Source organism: Protopterus annectens, chromosome 15.part0 (genome assembly GCF_019279795.1).
Source record: "Protopterus annectens isolate FY-2018-M chromosome 15.part0, PAN1.0, whole genome shotgun sequence".
Taxonomy (NCBI): domain Eukaryota; kingdom Metazoa; phylum Chordata; order Ceratodontiformes; family Protopteridae; genus Protopterus; species Protopterus annectens.
In genome coordinates, this window is record NC_056749.1 from 599,592,927 (window position 1) to 599,608,198 (window position 15,272).

The 15,272-nt window shown below is 41.2% G+C and overlaps 1 protein-coding gene across 1 annotated transcript in view; it reads right to left on the reverse strand.

Moving 5' to 3' along the window:
* The window catches only part of KIF4A (kinesin family member 4A), a gene marked incomplete in the record, with an annotated part of 2,786,372 nt that extends 2,773,932 nt beyond the window's left edge, over positions 1-12,440 (reverse strand). Inside the window, 1 exon segment of the mRNA XM_044057419.1 lies at positions 12,194-12,440.
* Between the last annotated feature and the right edge of the window lie 2,832 nt (positions 12,441-15,272).

The following is a 15,272-nucleotide window of genomic DNA, read 5'->3' on the forward strand; positions in this document are numbered from 1 at the left end:
AATTTTTTTCTGCAAGTACCACACCAACAGGCATTAAATGTTATCAGCAATTGCTGGGTATGTGCATTTGTACCCAAACACTACAGAGGTGTCATTCCTATGATTCCAGTTACAGCACTTGAGCAGCGGTTGCTTGGAGGAAAAAATAACTTGACAAATTTAATATTTTCAAAAAAGCAGTAAAGACTCCAGGAAACACATGCTATGCAAGACAGGGGACAGTTCATATAGGCTACAGTACACATATGACCCAACATAAATAGGTTTAAATTAACACTAAAATCATATAGCTGGGGGCGAGGTACAAGTATGTTCATTGGTAGGTACTAGGCTATTGCCCCTAGGGCCTATATAAGCCTAGCCAAACGGTACCCTGGATTTTGCCACCCAAGAAAATTATTTTCATGTGCCCCTGTCAAGTACAGCCACAGAAGTGATCCCCGGGGTGAATTTCTCATCTCCCATCCAATCAAGGATTTTTCTTGAAGAGTGCTAATGAGGAGCTTTGTTTGATATAGATAGGTAGTTTGTTCCAGAGTATGGGAAGTCTCTGGCACAGCAATCTATCCCTCCAGTATGTTTTGTTTATTGTGGTGACAAGGTTTAGGTCCCTAGAGCATGTAGATCGGAGGGACTGGGATTTATTTAAGTGGAGCATGTCCAACAGCTCTGGGTTTACATAGCTTTGTATGTTAGGCAGAGATAGCCTCTAAATAGGCGATATGCGACAGAGTAAAGCTGGAGTTTTTTTGAGACTGTCTGCGTAGGGCATCTGTTTGAGGCCGGTAATCCTCTGAGGTATTTCTGTACCCTTTCCAATTGTACAGGTCTTGTAAGGTACATACCAAAAGGGGTGTTGTACTCTATAATGGGTCTAATGAGTAATGAGTAGAGGGGAACAACCTCTTTTCCTGGGAGAAACCTTTTGTGATGAGGTGTGCCACGTAGAAGGACTTACCAAATGGAATGACAATGCACTTTTTGGCATTGAGCTTGAGGCCATGGTTTTGACACCAGGCATCTGTCTCAGTGAGGCCCTTTTGTAGGATTTCCACAGTTAGTTTTGATTATGGCTCCTAGTTAGCAGTCAGCCAAAGACCTTCTGTGTTAGCCTGTACTTCAGAGAAGTAGATACCAAACAAGAGAGGACCTAGGACTGAACATGTGGTACTCCATTTGTCACTGGTCTGAAGTTGGATTTAGAGTCTCTACTTTCACAGTGTGGGTTTCGAGTCTCTACTTTCACAGTGTGGGTTTCATCAGTGAGCCAGTTGACAACCCATCTTGTGACATGGGGATTTATACCTAGTTTAGTGAGTTTATCTATAATTCCAGAGTGGGGGATGGTGTCGAAAGCCTTGGCGAGATCTAGATATGCCGTGTGAACCACCTTACCCTCATCTACAGCTTTGGTGACCGCTTAACCAATTCTTACATTTGTTAGGATAGTACCTATACTTGACTCCCCTGTGACTGTTCCAGGTGCTGCTATGTAGGCTACGTAGCCCCATCCATCCAGCATTTCTGGTCTCCACCAACTGACAGAGAAACAAAATTTTAATATACCCAAAACCGGTACAGACAACTTTCCTTCTCCCTTATTAGGATATCTGTACAACAATACACCGAATACTTTCACATGTATTGACTCAACTGGCTAATAAATCTGCTCAACATATCTGGATGGCTAACCGAGAAATCACTCAAATGAGGGCCATGACGGTACAAGATAGATTAGAAACAGATATATCAAGGCCTAATGGAGTGGTGGCAGGCTCTGGAAAACTACTGTTGCCCTTATATTTCTGCTCTCCACAATTAAGTAAAATAATGATTAGGAGGAGCTTGTTAAAAATCTAGCCAGAGCTGAAACAGACATTAGTTGGTTACGAAAGGTGCCTGTAAAGAGAGGAACTTCAGAGTATGTCATAACAATTGTAAATGTCTTGCAGTTTTAGTATACTCTAAAAATGCATCGAATGGTTTTACGACAAAAGCAAAAACAACCAATGATTTACACACACACCCTATCTAGAAGGTAAACCTCATTTGTTAAAAAAAATGCATAGTTGTATGCATTTGTTCCACGTTAGGGATGGGTAGTGTTATGAAAATGATTTAATTTTTTAAACACTTCATAAAGCAAAAAGTATTGAGAAATATAAAAGTTTGAGAGAGAAAAGAGACAACCATATAAAAAGATCACCATGCCAAACACTTCAAGACAAAAGCTGGAAACATTCAAAAATAGTCATGTGCAAGTGGGAATTGATTTTCATAACAGCTAGTCTACATAGTATCTTGGAATGCCGACTGCCATACAGGTACATACAGAGGAACAAAGTAATGAATATATTAAGAAATTTAGAGTCCAAATAATGCTGCAGGTGACATGCTTGGAAGGAAGTGAACAAGTGAATGTGACAAAAGTGGGATATTTAGCAGAATATCAGGGGGAAAAGGGGAGTAATACTGATTGCTAGAGAGAGGCTTCAAAAGAGTGAGAGACTACTTATCAGGCCCATTCGGATCTCTATGTAACCACAGCCTTCAGACTGGTTTTGTCCCAATTGTTGCTGTCCTCCACTCATCCCTCTGCATAAAAGGGTGGGGGGAGAGAAGAGATAATCTACTAAACCAGGAAATTACAGACCTGCAAGTTTAACTAGTCTTATATGCAAGGGCAAGAAAAAATCATGAACCTGACAAATGAGGACATAGGAAATCTCCAAACACTGGACCCAACCCAATTCAGCTTTGTCAAGGGCAGGTCATGCCTACTGAATCTGGTGGATTTCTTTAAGTCACTAAGGCGATGATCAGGGTAAAAACTACATACTGCCTACCTCAACCTGACCACATTTGACAATTCCCCCTTTGGTATTATAAATAACTCACAAAACTAGGCATAAATCCCTACGTCACCAGATGGTAACCAACTGGCTCATTGACAGGATCAATTTATTAAAGTGGTTGAATCCCGATCCGACAAACAGGCCAGTTTCTAGTTGTGCGCCACGGGGACCAGTGCTGGGACCACTCCTGTTCGGAATATACTTCTCTGAAGTAAAGGCAAATGTGGAAGGCCTCTGAACGGCAAACTCAGCCAACAACTGAAAGATAGGGGCAATCAAGATGTAGATATCCCTCAGAAGGGTCTAAATTAGACAAATGATTAGGCCATGGTTCTGGCACCAAAGCCAAATGTGAAAAAAATAAAATCATCATAACCTTTGGAAAGTCAAATAGCCCTGAAAACTCCATCATCAATAGCACACCCCTAACAGCAGACCCAGAGGCAAGAGCTAGGTACACAGATAGTACCCTGAACTTTGACCACCATGTCTCCATAGTAGTGAGGAAGTCTAATGTGGCACAACTTAAGTCAAGGTATGGTAGCCAGATCTAAGGAAATTATAGACCTGCTGTACTCAGCCCTCACTGGACTAAGAGTACAATGCACCATTTGACAGGTACTTGACTAGCCACTTACAACAGCGACATCAGCGGTTTCTCTCAAATAAAATACAAGGTGTAAACATTAACTATGTGGACAGACAAAGCCTTAACCCTTTACTCAAGTCTCCTACAGACTAAGCGGTGACCTATGCCTCACTTACAAGACCTTCACAAATCCAGCCCTGATGAGCTGCTACACATCCAAGTCAAACAGCACGACTGTCACCCAATCTAGGGATCTAAACTTAAACACTTCAAAATATTTCAGACATGCCCATTCTTTGCAACAGGCATCCTATTCACATTAAGTAGAGCCCTTCCCTGGCCTGCTTCAAAGTCTGGATCAATGGAATGGGAATTGCAAAGTCACAACTGGAGTAGTGCGCGTGTCTCTTCTGGACAGGGGCACTCTGCAAGATATTCAATGCACAGGCACAAATCAGTGCCGCATATATTGGATAAAATCAGGTTGCATTGGGTAGGCCTGCAAGGGCCCTTAAGCCATTAGCCTACTAGTCTCCTATAAACTTAGAAGGGGAAAAAGACTCAACGGCAGATTTGTGGTAGTAAGGGGCTAACTGGCAAGGGAGGAGGATTATGCTGGCATGTAATTTTATATTCCAGCAAAAACTGCAGTTATGGAGCTTAAGAAAATTTGAGGAGAAATAATTAACCTTCTGCAAGGATTATTACTTATAAGTAGGGACCAAAAGTTGATATGCAATAATGAGGCTGTATCTGGGAGACCTAGAAGGGGAGAAAGAAAAAAAAAAAAAAAAAGTGTATAGATTTATGAAAATACTTGGTATGGAAAACATGAATTCAGTAGGAAAACATGAATTCAGTAGTAGAACAGGGAATTTACATATTCCCCAATATATAACTGGGGAAGAGGGTAATGAAGTAAAAAAGGGAGAGATACTGGCACTCACCTTACTTGTGAGAGAAAGGAATTTAAGGAATGGGTAGCAGAAATTATTCCAGAGTTATTCAGAAAGGTAGAAACTTCTAAATAGTTAATGAGTGAAATAAAATGAAAAAAATACTAAAATGGAATAAAGGTAGTAAGAATTACATGGAGTGGCTCAAAGGTTAAATACTGCAGAACATGTAGCAACTGCAGAGCGTTAGAGAGAAAAGGAGTACTTGAATAATATGCATGAGTTTAGAAGATTTGTTACAGCTGCTAACAGCAAAGCACAAAATTTAGCACAAATAAAAATTTATGGAAGACTTACTTATACCAAGATAAGAGGAAGTTATCAGGAAGATTTTGTTTAATAGTATTTAATAGGAGGGGGATGTACCAGTATCTTGGAAGAAAGTTGTGGTGGCTGTATTACCCAAATAAGTTCGACTAGTCAGACCCAGCCTCAGTTTAAAGTTGAAATTGGTCTGTATACCTTTACAGTATGTATGTCTATACTAGTTAAAAGAATGGCAAAGGTTGTTGATGAAAATAGTGAAAAGCAAAGGTCCAAGAATGGAGCCTTGAGGGACTCCTGTTCTATTAACCTGGTATTCTGACAGACTAGTTTGCTACCTAACTCACTGCTGTCTATTGGTTAAGTAATTAGCATACCATTTTAGGACAAGTTGAGAGCATGCTAGTGCAGATAGCCGTTGTAAATAGTTTATGATGCGACACTAACAAAGGCCTTTGATAGGTCTAGTAGGATTACCGATGTTAATTGGCTAGCATCCATGGCTTTTACATTATCTGCAAAAAACAGTGAAGCAGTGGTAGTGCTATGTGCTGATCAAAAAACATGTTGGGTGAGTGCAAGGAAATAGTTAGTTGTATGTGTATGCACTTTTCCAGTAATTTAGACAGAGTAAAGGAAGGAAATGGGTTGATAATTTAATTCATTAGGTTTTTCCTTCTTGTATAATGGGATAATGTACAATGCCCCATTTGTTATGTATCGCACAAGACATTAGCAACAGCTGGAAAGGTCGCAGAAATACTCACAAAAAAGAAAGAATCACAGGCCTAAAGCAGGTGCCCTAAGCAGACTGTCTAAAACAACCTCCAGCTATACTCTGTGGCATATAGTCTACTCAAGAGGCTATCGCTACTTAACATACACTGCCATGTCAAACCCTGAGCTGTTGGACATGCTCCACTTAAAGAAATCCCAATCCCTCAGAAGCACACACTCCAGGGATCTAAACCTCATCACAATAAACAAAGCCTGCTGGAGGGATAGGTTCCTGACCCAGAGACTTCCCATACATGTCAAACAGAGGACCTCCTTGGCCCTCTTCAAAAGGAACCTTGACGATTGGATGGGAGATAGAAAATTCACCCCAGGAATCACCTCAGTCACCCTGCTAGACAGGGGTACAGGGAAGTAAATATTGTGGGAAGAAATATCCAGGGAAGAAATATCCAGGGAATTGTTATGGCGAGGCTTGTATATGCTCTAGGGCCGATAGCCCAGTACCAACCTATGAGACTGGGAACTTCAGATTTTGCGATGGACATATTAAAATCAGAATGCTAACTGGATAGGCTATTGCTTCTGCAGCACGTTTTAAGTATTCTGATTGAAGGTTTCAGTTTGAGAAGAACCTAAGAAAATACTGCTGTTTGTGGGTCTTCAATAGCATTTAGTTAGAATGCTCTTGTCCGCATGTACTTTACAACAGCAAACCACTGAGGTAAGCAGGGAACAGCTCCACCAGACTACCTCTGTTCATGGGAGCTTAGAGGTCAGAGTCTGGATTGCTGCTACTCACCCTGGATCTGCCTGCAGCCAACCTTAAAATCCAAAGGACCTCAGAGATATCATGCCAAAAATCATTGCTGAACTCCAAATGGAAGATACCTTAGGGATCAAATCATCCTGCTATTGAGGTTATGATGTTTGATAAAACCAAGGTCTTGACAGACTGTTTCATTGAAAGTGGTAGGTGAATTCTACCCCCACTCGCAAAGAATTTGCCCTTCTCTTTCAAAGAGCTCAGGAAGTCATTAGTCACCATTGAAAACAAGGACCTCTAAAATAATTTAGGTTTCTAAGTGTTTCAGCAAACAGTACACGGTGGAACCAAGACGGACAGCAACTAGCTATGGTAAATCCTACTTCCCCAGGAGCTGTTGATGCTGTGTTACATGAAAAAGTCCACAATGTTGCAAGCTACAACAGTGGAGGATGCCTGTGCCAGGGTTGGGGAAAAAGAAGGAAGAGATTACACAAAGAAAAAACAGCCACCAAAATTATCTTCTCTCCCAAATGCCTTGCCCTTTGAGAATAGTCCTAGCAAAGCCTGCTCTAGCCCTAGACAGAAAGAAGCCAGACTGAAATGCTTGGTAAAGGTGTGCACAAAGAGCATTGCTACGTCTAGATTTCTACTTTCTTTTCAGAGAGAGAGTAGCACAGCCTTAAGAGTGAGCACCAAGGTTTACCATAATAAGATGCTCCGGGGGGGCACAAATTTAGAAACTGGTTTATTTAAGCAGCCGATTTGAATTTCTGAAGGATTTTGCTCAGATACCTAGAAGATTTTGTTCTGTCAGTTTAGTATTGGAGTTACCTGTTGGCACCTAGAGTGTCAAGAATTCTATCCCTTTTTTTTCCCCAATCTCGAAAGGCCTGGCTTAATGTAAACTGAAACCACATAAAACCATGAGGGAGGGATTGGTTTCTCAAAGTCACTATCTTTGTGCAAGGTGATATAGGGCTGAATCATCATCAAGAGTCTAAATGAACTTCTGCAATAACACCAAAACTATTTTTTTTTAAAAATAGAATAACTTTAAATTAATCGGCCCCATGAGAAGGCTCAAAAGTGAAAATTAAGATCCCAAGGAGGAACCACCTGTCTTCTGTGGACAGATATACAATACCCCTTTAAAAATAACTGTTTTGCTGCAGTTAGGTTAGAAAGAAAATCAGATAGGAGGATAACTCAAATAGTCCCGAGTCATAAAAAAGGACCTTGGTTCTTGTTTTACCACCATCTAAAATAATCTTTTCAGCTTGGCCATTTGATTTTCTATTAAGTTTCTTTTGTTCACAGGTATGCATTAGGCTACGGAATACAATGACCTTAAGCCTAGCCACAGACCTCAAATCTGACAAGTTTTGGTACCTTTAAGTACAAGCAGGAGCCTGGGAGATTTAGAGGCTGTGTTCATGCCACTATGCAGAAACATTGGTCTACAAACAGGGAAATCTCAGTATGTAGGAACTTTGCCTCCTTTAATACTTTTTACATGTCCTCAAAAAGGTGCCTAAAAAGGTATTAAAATTCTGTCTTCCAACCAGTAAGCTGAAGAAATTGAAGGCTGTCGTGCATCAAACTATTCTTAGGAGTACATCCATCCTGTGAAGAAGCTTGTGGTATTTCCCCTTGGCCACTTTCAAAAGAAGTACTGTTGCCTGGGCAAAAAGGGAGTACCAAAATCACTAGAGTTTGCCTGAATCTTAAGCACTGCATTTAAATCAGTGGAAAGAGTGGAGAGGCACAAAACAACCCACTCCATGGGAATGGAAATAAACCCACCTTCCTTGCCTTTATGCAGTCCTAGAGCAGAATTTTTGTTTGTGAATGGAGAGATCTGCTTGGGGAATTCCTCATAGTTAGACTAATTTCTGGAAGACCTTCAGGTGCAGCCTCCATTTGTTGGGGTCTGTCCTGGTTCTACTCCGCTTGTCTGCTACAAAATTCTTAAAGCAAGACAGAATGCAAGAAGTCGGTTGGGACAAACTTTACCAAAATTACTACTTACCAGGCTACCAAAACTAGTTCTTTATGTACCAAAATACTGTGATGCTTTCCAATTACTAGTAAAGGGTTTGAAATACAAAAACTGGTCAAAGATAGGACAGCATTTAGGAGTAGTGTCATTTAACATTGATGTGCTTCCATTTGTCCTACTGGTTTGCACAGATTTGGAACTTTCAACCCTTTGGCTATAGCTCCTCAAGCAATGTCCGAGACGTCTGTTATAGGCTGAATTTGGGCATTGGGGTAAAAGGGAGACCTGGCCTGATAAAGCAATTAATCCACCAGAGGATCTCTTGACAAACCCCAGAACCAGAGTCTAAATGGGTAGAGGGTCCTAGTGTTGGGTCCAAACATATTGGAGAACCATTGTTTTTCTCTCTGTGAAGTCTGACCACAAAACCTATAATCCCAAGATACATCCTGGCAGAAACCACAGACTAGCTGGAAACAAAATGTTGATAAAATTCCACTTTGTTTCAAGGAAGAAACGCAATATTATAATACAATATTTCTCTAGGTTCACTTGATATACCAGATTTGAGAAAACAAAAAGGTCTTTTACCGAAGAGAAAACGTCTTAAGAGTTTAGTTTCTGCAAAAATAAGGTAGTCATGTAAGTAAGGAAAATATTAATGCCCTGTAAGTTGCAAATTGGCTATTTCAGGAGCTAGACACTTGTACTCTTGTAGCTATTGATCACTCAGAGTGAAGACAACTGAAAATGTATACCAGACACAAATAATCTTGTGCCTGAAATCTGAGAAACAATGTAATTCCAGATTTAAAAGAATAGTGTAAGGTGGAATGAGAGGTAACAGACCATGGAGAGAGTATTTTGAAGTTTGGAATCCCTTGAATGAATAAGTGGCATTTGGTCCGTCCTTTGGTTAGGCAAATCATTTTGATGAGATGGGATAGAATTTTAGGGGGGGTTACCCACATGTTTGAAAACAAACACTTCTTTTTCATCCAAGGAAGCATTCAGGAGCTCAGCTTTCACATCCTCTAGTAAATTCAAATCTGTCCTAGAGTGTGGAAAAAAAATTGAGACACTGGGAATCCTTATAACATTTATCAGATTTTCTGAGGACAAGTAGCAGAGTGTCAGGAAGGCCGACAAAACAAATTAAATAGCTGGGAAGATACTAATTGAAATGACAAAGGGTTGAAATAAGCTTTTGGCAAAACCCAACCAATCCTCTGTCTGCCGTAGCAGAGAGGGACATAGGTGAGAAAATTATGCGATTTCATGGTCCTTTTTTCCTGGGGGATCTCATCTGAAAAAGAGCACCAAGAAGCATGAGCATTCCCTGGGAAACTAGCTCCACAGCAAGGTCCTGTAAAAAAAAATCATTTGCTTCCTTCACCGATATAAACAGGAGTGGTTCTTTGCCCAAAGACAACAGCCAAATATATGTGTAGGATGAGTCTGCCGCTCAGGCCTTAGCAGCTTCCCAAGGAGCTGCACCAGAGAAGCCAAAACGATAAACAGTCCAAGGAACCTTTTAAGACCAAAGCGAAATCACTCAGTAGCAAAGAAAGAAGAAATGAGAGTAAAGACCAAAGCTTCCCTAACAAACTCAAGTGTGACATGTAATTGTTGCAACCTTATTCTTATACTCTTCACCTAGTCTAAAAGGATAAAACTTCAGGTAATAAAGAAAAGAATCTGTCAACCACACTGACTTTTCTTAGGTGCCACACAAAAATCTTTATATAAAAATATCCTTTGCTCATAAGATACAACCTCCCCACACACACAAAATGGAAGATAGGAAGCCCATCTTCCCAACTTCATAAAGTGCCAGCTTAGCACCAAACATACAAAGCTGCAGCAGAGTAGTCTCTTTAAAGGCAAATAATTTCTGAACTTTTTGACACACACTAGCCACTGTCTTGATACCCCTCACCCAGAGTTCTACAGTTGTAAGGGTGTGTTGAAAATGTCCTAAAGCTTTGTAATCTGGCAGGTCATCAGATCCTTGGCAGAATACACCCCACATAACATTTCATGATCAACATCACTTATTGTCATTTTCTAAAGGAGGGTGTAAGGAAAGGTTAGTGACAGTGGAAATGGGAGAAGGCATAGAAAGGTAATCTCTACCCCTGGAAACCCCTCAGAGAGGGATAGATAGCCCTCCAACTGTCTACACAGCAGGACAGACAGGAAAAGCCTCAGAGATTTTAGTCATGCAAAGGTGACCCAGTTTCCCTACTGTTGCCAGGGATATCTACCTCTGAGGGCGAGTGTCTTCCAGCATGCATTTCACTACTATAGATCACTCCCAAACTTCATCTAACTTGCTCTTCCTGTACCTTAGAAGAGATCACTGTGAATGTTGGAATTTAATGTTTAACAGCCATCTTTTTCTGTATTTGCCAGGTGTAATTTACTTTTTAGGGTCGGAGGCAGCCACCCTGAAAGGGCAAGTCAAGAGAAGTCACTTGTGCCCTCCCCCATGATTATCTGAGAGCCTAAACCAGATGTAACGATACATAGCAATACCAACATCAAGCCTCTTACGCAAAATCATTCTGCAAAACTGCATGCTACTTCATCAAGTCCAATATTGTTCTTTAAGGCAAGCGTTTTGTCAGTAATTTCTTTTTGCATATCTGTGAGGAAACTAATCCTAAGGCTACAACATCTAATCCACCAGGTCTCATTAAGAGTTTAACCCGGGTGATAAATGCTTTATCGGTGACAAACTAGCTTCGTAAGGCAGCTCATAGTCCTTGTGGAAGGATAGATCACCAGTGTCTCTAGAGATAGTGGGTCAGCACTCCCCATCCTAGACAAATAATACATAACAGTACCCAGTTACAGTCAATAACCCATTTTTCTGTCATGTTAATGGCTGGAAGCTTGCAGGCATTTGTGCATGTTACTCGATGTTAACATTTATATTAATGTGCAATTAAAAAAAATGGAGAATTCATCAAAAGCCTCTTACGATGAAGATTACTTGCAGCAGAGTAACACTACCAACACACAAAATTACACAACAATTCCATGCTGTCAAACTACCACACCAAACAGATTTCAGTATACAAGTCACATATTTATATAAGCATACACACATTCAGAATACTTCACATCTCCTTCCACACATTATGCCCAACTGCCAGCAATGCCTGAAAAGTACAGTTCCCTTTCTGAACACTCTACAAAGCAAGGCAAAAACCATCTTAACACCACCTCTCAAATGTTGATAACTCAAGACTACATGCAACTGTAATCAGCAGAAATTATGCAAGAGAGGCCAATAAGTGCCAACTTTGTTACATGTAAACCAATGCAACTACAGTTTTGAAGGTGTACTAAACAGTGGACCACGAATGAGGATAATCATTCATTTTACTGACGTCCAGCAGGATGGTTTATGCTGTTAGCAACCTAACAGCTGGGTCAACCTCAAATGCAGGTGCACATTTTAACAACCTAAAATGTACAACTTTCATAGTTTGTATAAAGAGCAATACCAAGTTCCCGTTAATACATTTGCAAATAGCTGAGGCTTATACAAGATTTCAGCATTTTGAAAAATAAAACACCGCCAGCTTTGAGGTTAACTCGCAAGTCCCAATTTACAAAACACCAAAAGCAACTTTTCCATATCATAGTAAACAATACATTCATTCCACAATGACAGCTCTCCTTGTGGACCTAAAAGCAAACCCAAACCCAGTTAAAATATTACTAGTCATGGCCTAGAAAAGCTAGCCATTTAGAGTACCGTAGGAACAATCCAGAGCATGACCTCCTCCCTGTTGGCAAATAGGGGCCTCTTCTGCACAGCTAAACCGACGACGAAATAACTCTCAAACTAACTAATCTGCACTGTCACAGAAAAACGAATACCAAAACATTCTACAACAACAGGCTAAAATTGTGCCTTTACAAGAGGCACAGTACCACTGGAAAAAGCAAACAACTGGAAACTCTTAGAAACAAGATCACAATATAAAAGAAGGATGCTGTGTACAACCTTACCGTGATAAACGAATAGTCGTTGATTACGTATTCTAGATCACCTTAAAAAGCAAAGACACACTGAGCTTAACGTTTTTGTATATCCAAACAAATTAAACACAAAAAGTAACTTTAATTCTGAAACATTTCATTCAGTTACAACCGCCCGCCACCTTTCAAAAGTCCATAGGATTGGTAGCTGTCAACCATTCAGAATGAACGAGTCGACGCGTCAGATGTAACGCACAAAATGATTGGAAAAACGTTTCGCCGGAGGTGGTCTTAAACCATCCTCGCGCCACTGCTATCTATAAGATATGGCGCGGTTTAAAGTTGCTAGGTAAGAGTGGTTTTAAATAAAGAAGAGGAGGAGTTCTAAGACGTTTTGATTTGACTGTGCTGAGCAGCGCTTCTGTTTTAGCAGCTTAATAACTACTATTTTTAAGAAACGCTGTACAAGCTGCTATTATGTTGTGTAGCTTTAACAGGCGATAATTTGGGGGCTTTGTTTTATTGTCGCGCAAGAATGTACGAGCCCAGCGTGATTGACGAGCCTAGTACCAGTGATGTACTATACAAATAATGCATGACTGGCATGCAAGTGGCATCATAAGTGTTTACTAGGCTAACGACCACAAGGTCCTTTTTAAGCCTGGCCATGCATCCCAAGTTTCTGACAAGTTCTGATACGCTTGGTAAGTGTAAGCATGAGGCTGGGCGAAGAACCATTTACAGGTTATCCGTTTACATCAACATAGGTGCCAAACCAGAGGGTGAATTTCTAATTTCCCCATCCAATTGTCAACGTTGCACTTGAATTGGATTAGGGTGAAACTCTGCTTCACATGGTGGGGAGCCTGTTCCATAGATGGGGTAGTCTCTGGGCTACATACATATCTCTCCAACAAGTCCTATTTATATCACATACACGGTTTAAGTCTTTAGAAGGGATAATTCTCGTACTGTTTGTTTTGTGGATATGCAGAAAGCTCCTCAGAGTGGGGTCTGACAATGCCCTGTATGCCAGGAATAGAGCTCCCCTCCAAAGCCTGCAGGAGACATAATCCAGGGATAGGGCCTTGAGGCGGTCTGCATAGGACATATTACTTACACCCTGTATTCTTTTAGTGAGGAAGTTCTGTCGATGTTCCAGCTGTTGGATATACCTGGTTAGGTACATACCAAAGGGGGCATTGTACTCGATAGGTCTGATAAATGCCGACATTGACTTCCTGGGATTTAGATGCCATACCTTTGTTTATAAGTTGTGCAACATAAGAATGATTTTCTCACCACTGTAGACACATGACGATCAAAGGCTAAATTACTATCTGTGTGTGTCCCTATGTCCCTGACTACTGGGTCAACTCTAAGGGGTGTGTTGTCAGTATGATAGTTACCAAGGATGAATGACTTCCCAAAGAATACTATTGTGCATTTCTTGGCATTTAGTTTTAGTCCATGACTCTGACAGTTGTTTGTCTGTGTCAGCCCCTCCTAGAGAACATTTCCCACCACTGTAAATTGCACAAGTAACAAAAAACTGAGGGTAATGCTACTCAGTGCCAGAAGTCTAAACCTCAAAATGCACGCACTCGAGGCACTCCTCAGTATGGAGAAAATCTATATATGTGCAGTAACAGAAATCTGGTTTAAGGCTCCAGAGAGCACCCCAGCACTACCAGGCTACAACTCGTACCATACCATACATTTTGGCCACAGAACCCAAACCAAAATACAAAAGGTGGGGACGTATCCATATTCATCAAGGATACCCACACCTCCAGGTTAGTGGCACAGCACGATGCTTCAGAGAGCATCCACGTGCAACTAACAACGGGCAAAACTGCAATTCAAATTGTAGCTTGCTACAGATCACCCACCATGTCCCAGGACCCCATTCTGCGTTTCTGGAAACACTGGGAAACATAAAATTCCTACCAAACACCCTAATATTCAGTGATTTCAATTACGCAAACATTAACTGGGAGAACTACTCAAGTACTAACTCCCTTACCCAACATTTCCTAGAATTTATAAACTCAAACGCCCTGGTTCAACTGGTCAACGCTCCCACCACAGGTGACAACAGTCATCACCACCATAGGCTACACCGGAGGTAAACCCCTTGCTGGTTAGATCTGACCATAAACAATCACTTTGGATATCCACATTCCACCCCCACCCCCAGACAAGGAAACCACCGTGAAAAACTTTTCAAAAGCAAATTTCACGTTACTTAAGACCGAGGTGGAAAGTTTCAGAGCCCCCATGCTGAAGGATAATGCTGTCCAAGCTGCAAAATCCTTTACTAATGTATTCTACGGGCACCTACAAGAATGCATGGATTGTGCCATCCCTAGCAAAACCAAGACTCACTCCTCCAAAAAAAGGAAACCAGTCTGGTGGACTCCTGCCATAAACAAGCTATACAATAGGAGGAGGAAATTAGTACAGAAAAGAGTAAAACCCCAAGAAGGGAAGACATCCCTGATCAGTATCAGCAAGAAACTACGATCCCTCAATAAATCATCCAAGATGAGCTTTGAAAGAAAAATTGTCAAGGACTCCAAAGATAACTACAAGACATTCTTTAGCTATGCCAAGAATCTAAGTGGCAATGCTCAGATCTGCTCGGAGTTAGTGCAGAATGGCACAAAATACACTGAACCAACCAATATCGCCAACATCCCGGCAGACAGGTTCAGCGCAGACTTCACCACCCTCTCACCCCCAAAAGGGCCCATAATCATACTAGAAGAATGTAGAGTCCCTGAAATCACAGACATTCTGGTTAAAACAGCCTTCTCCAAAGCCAAAAACACAGCATCAATGGGACCGGACAGTGTCCCAGCCTGCATCCTACACAAGCTCAAAGACAAACTAACCCCTCACCTAAACACACTGTTAAAACTCAGCCTCTCCACAGGCTACATACCCATACAGTGGGGCACAGCAATGGTTATTCCACTCCACAAAGGTGGAGCCACAGCAGACCCTGGGAACTATCGCCCTTTAAGCCTGACTAGCTTGGTCTGCAAGGCTATGGAGTGCATCATCATGGAACTCATTAACAGAGACATTGGGAACTTCCAAACAT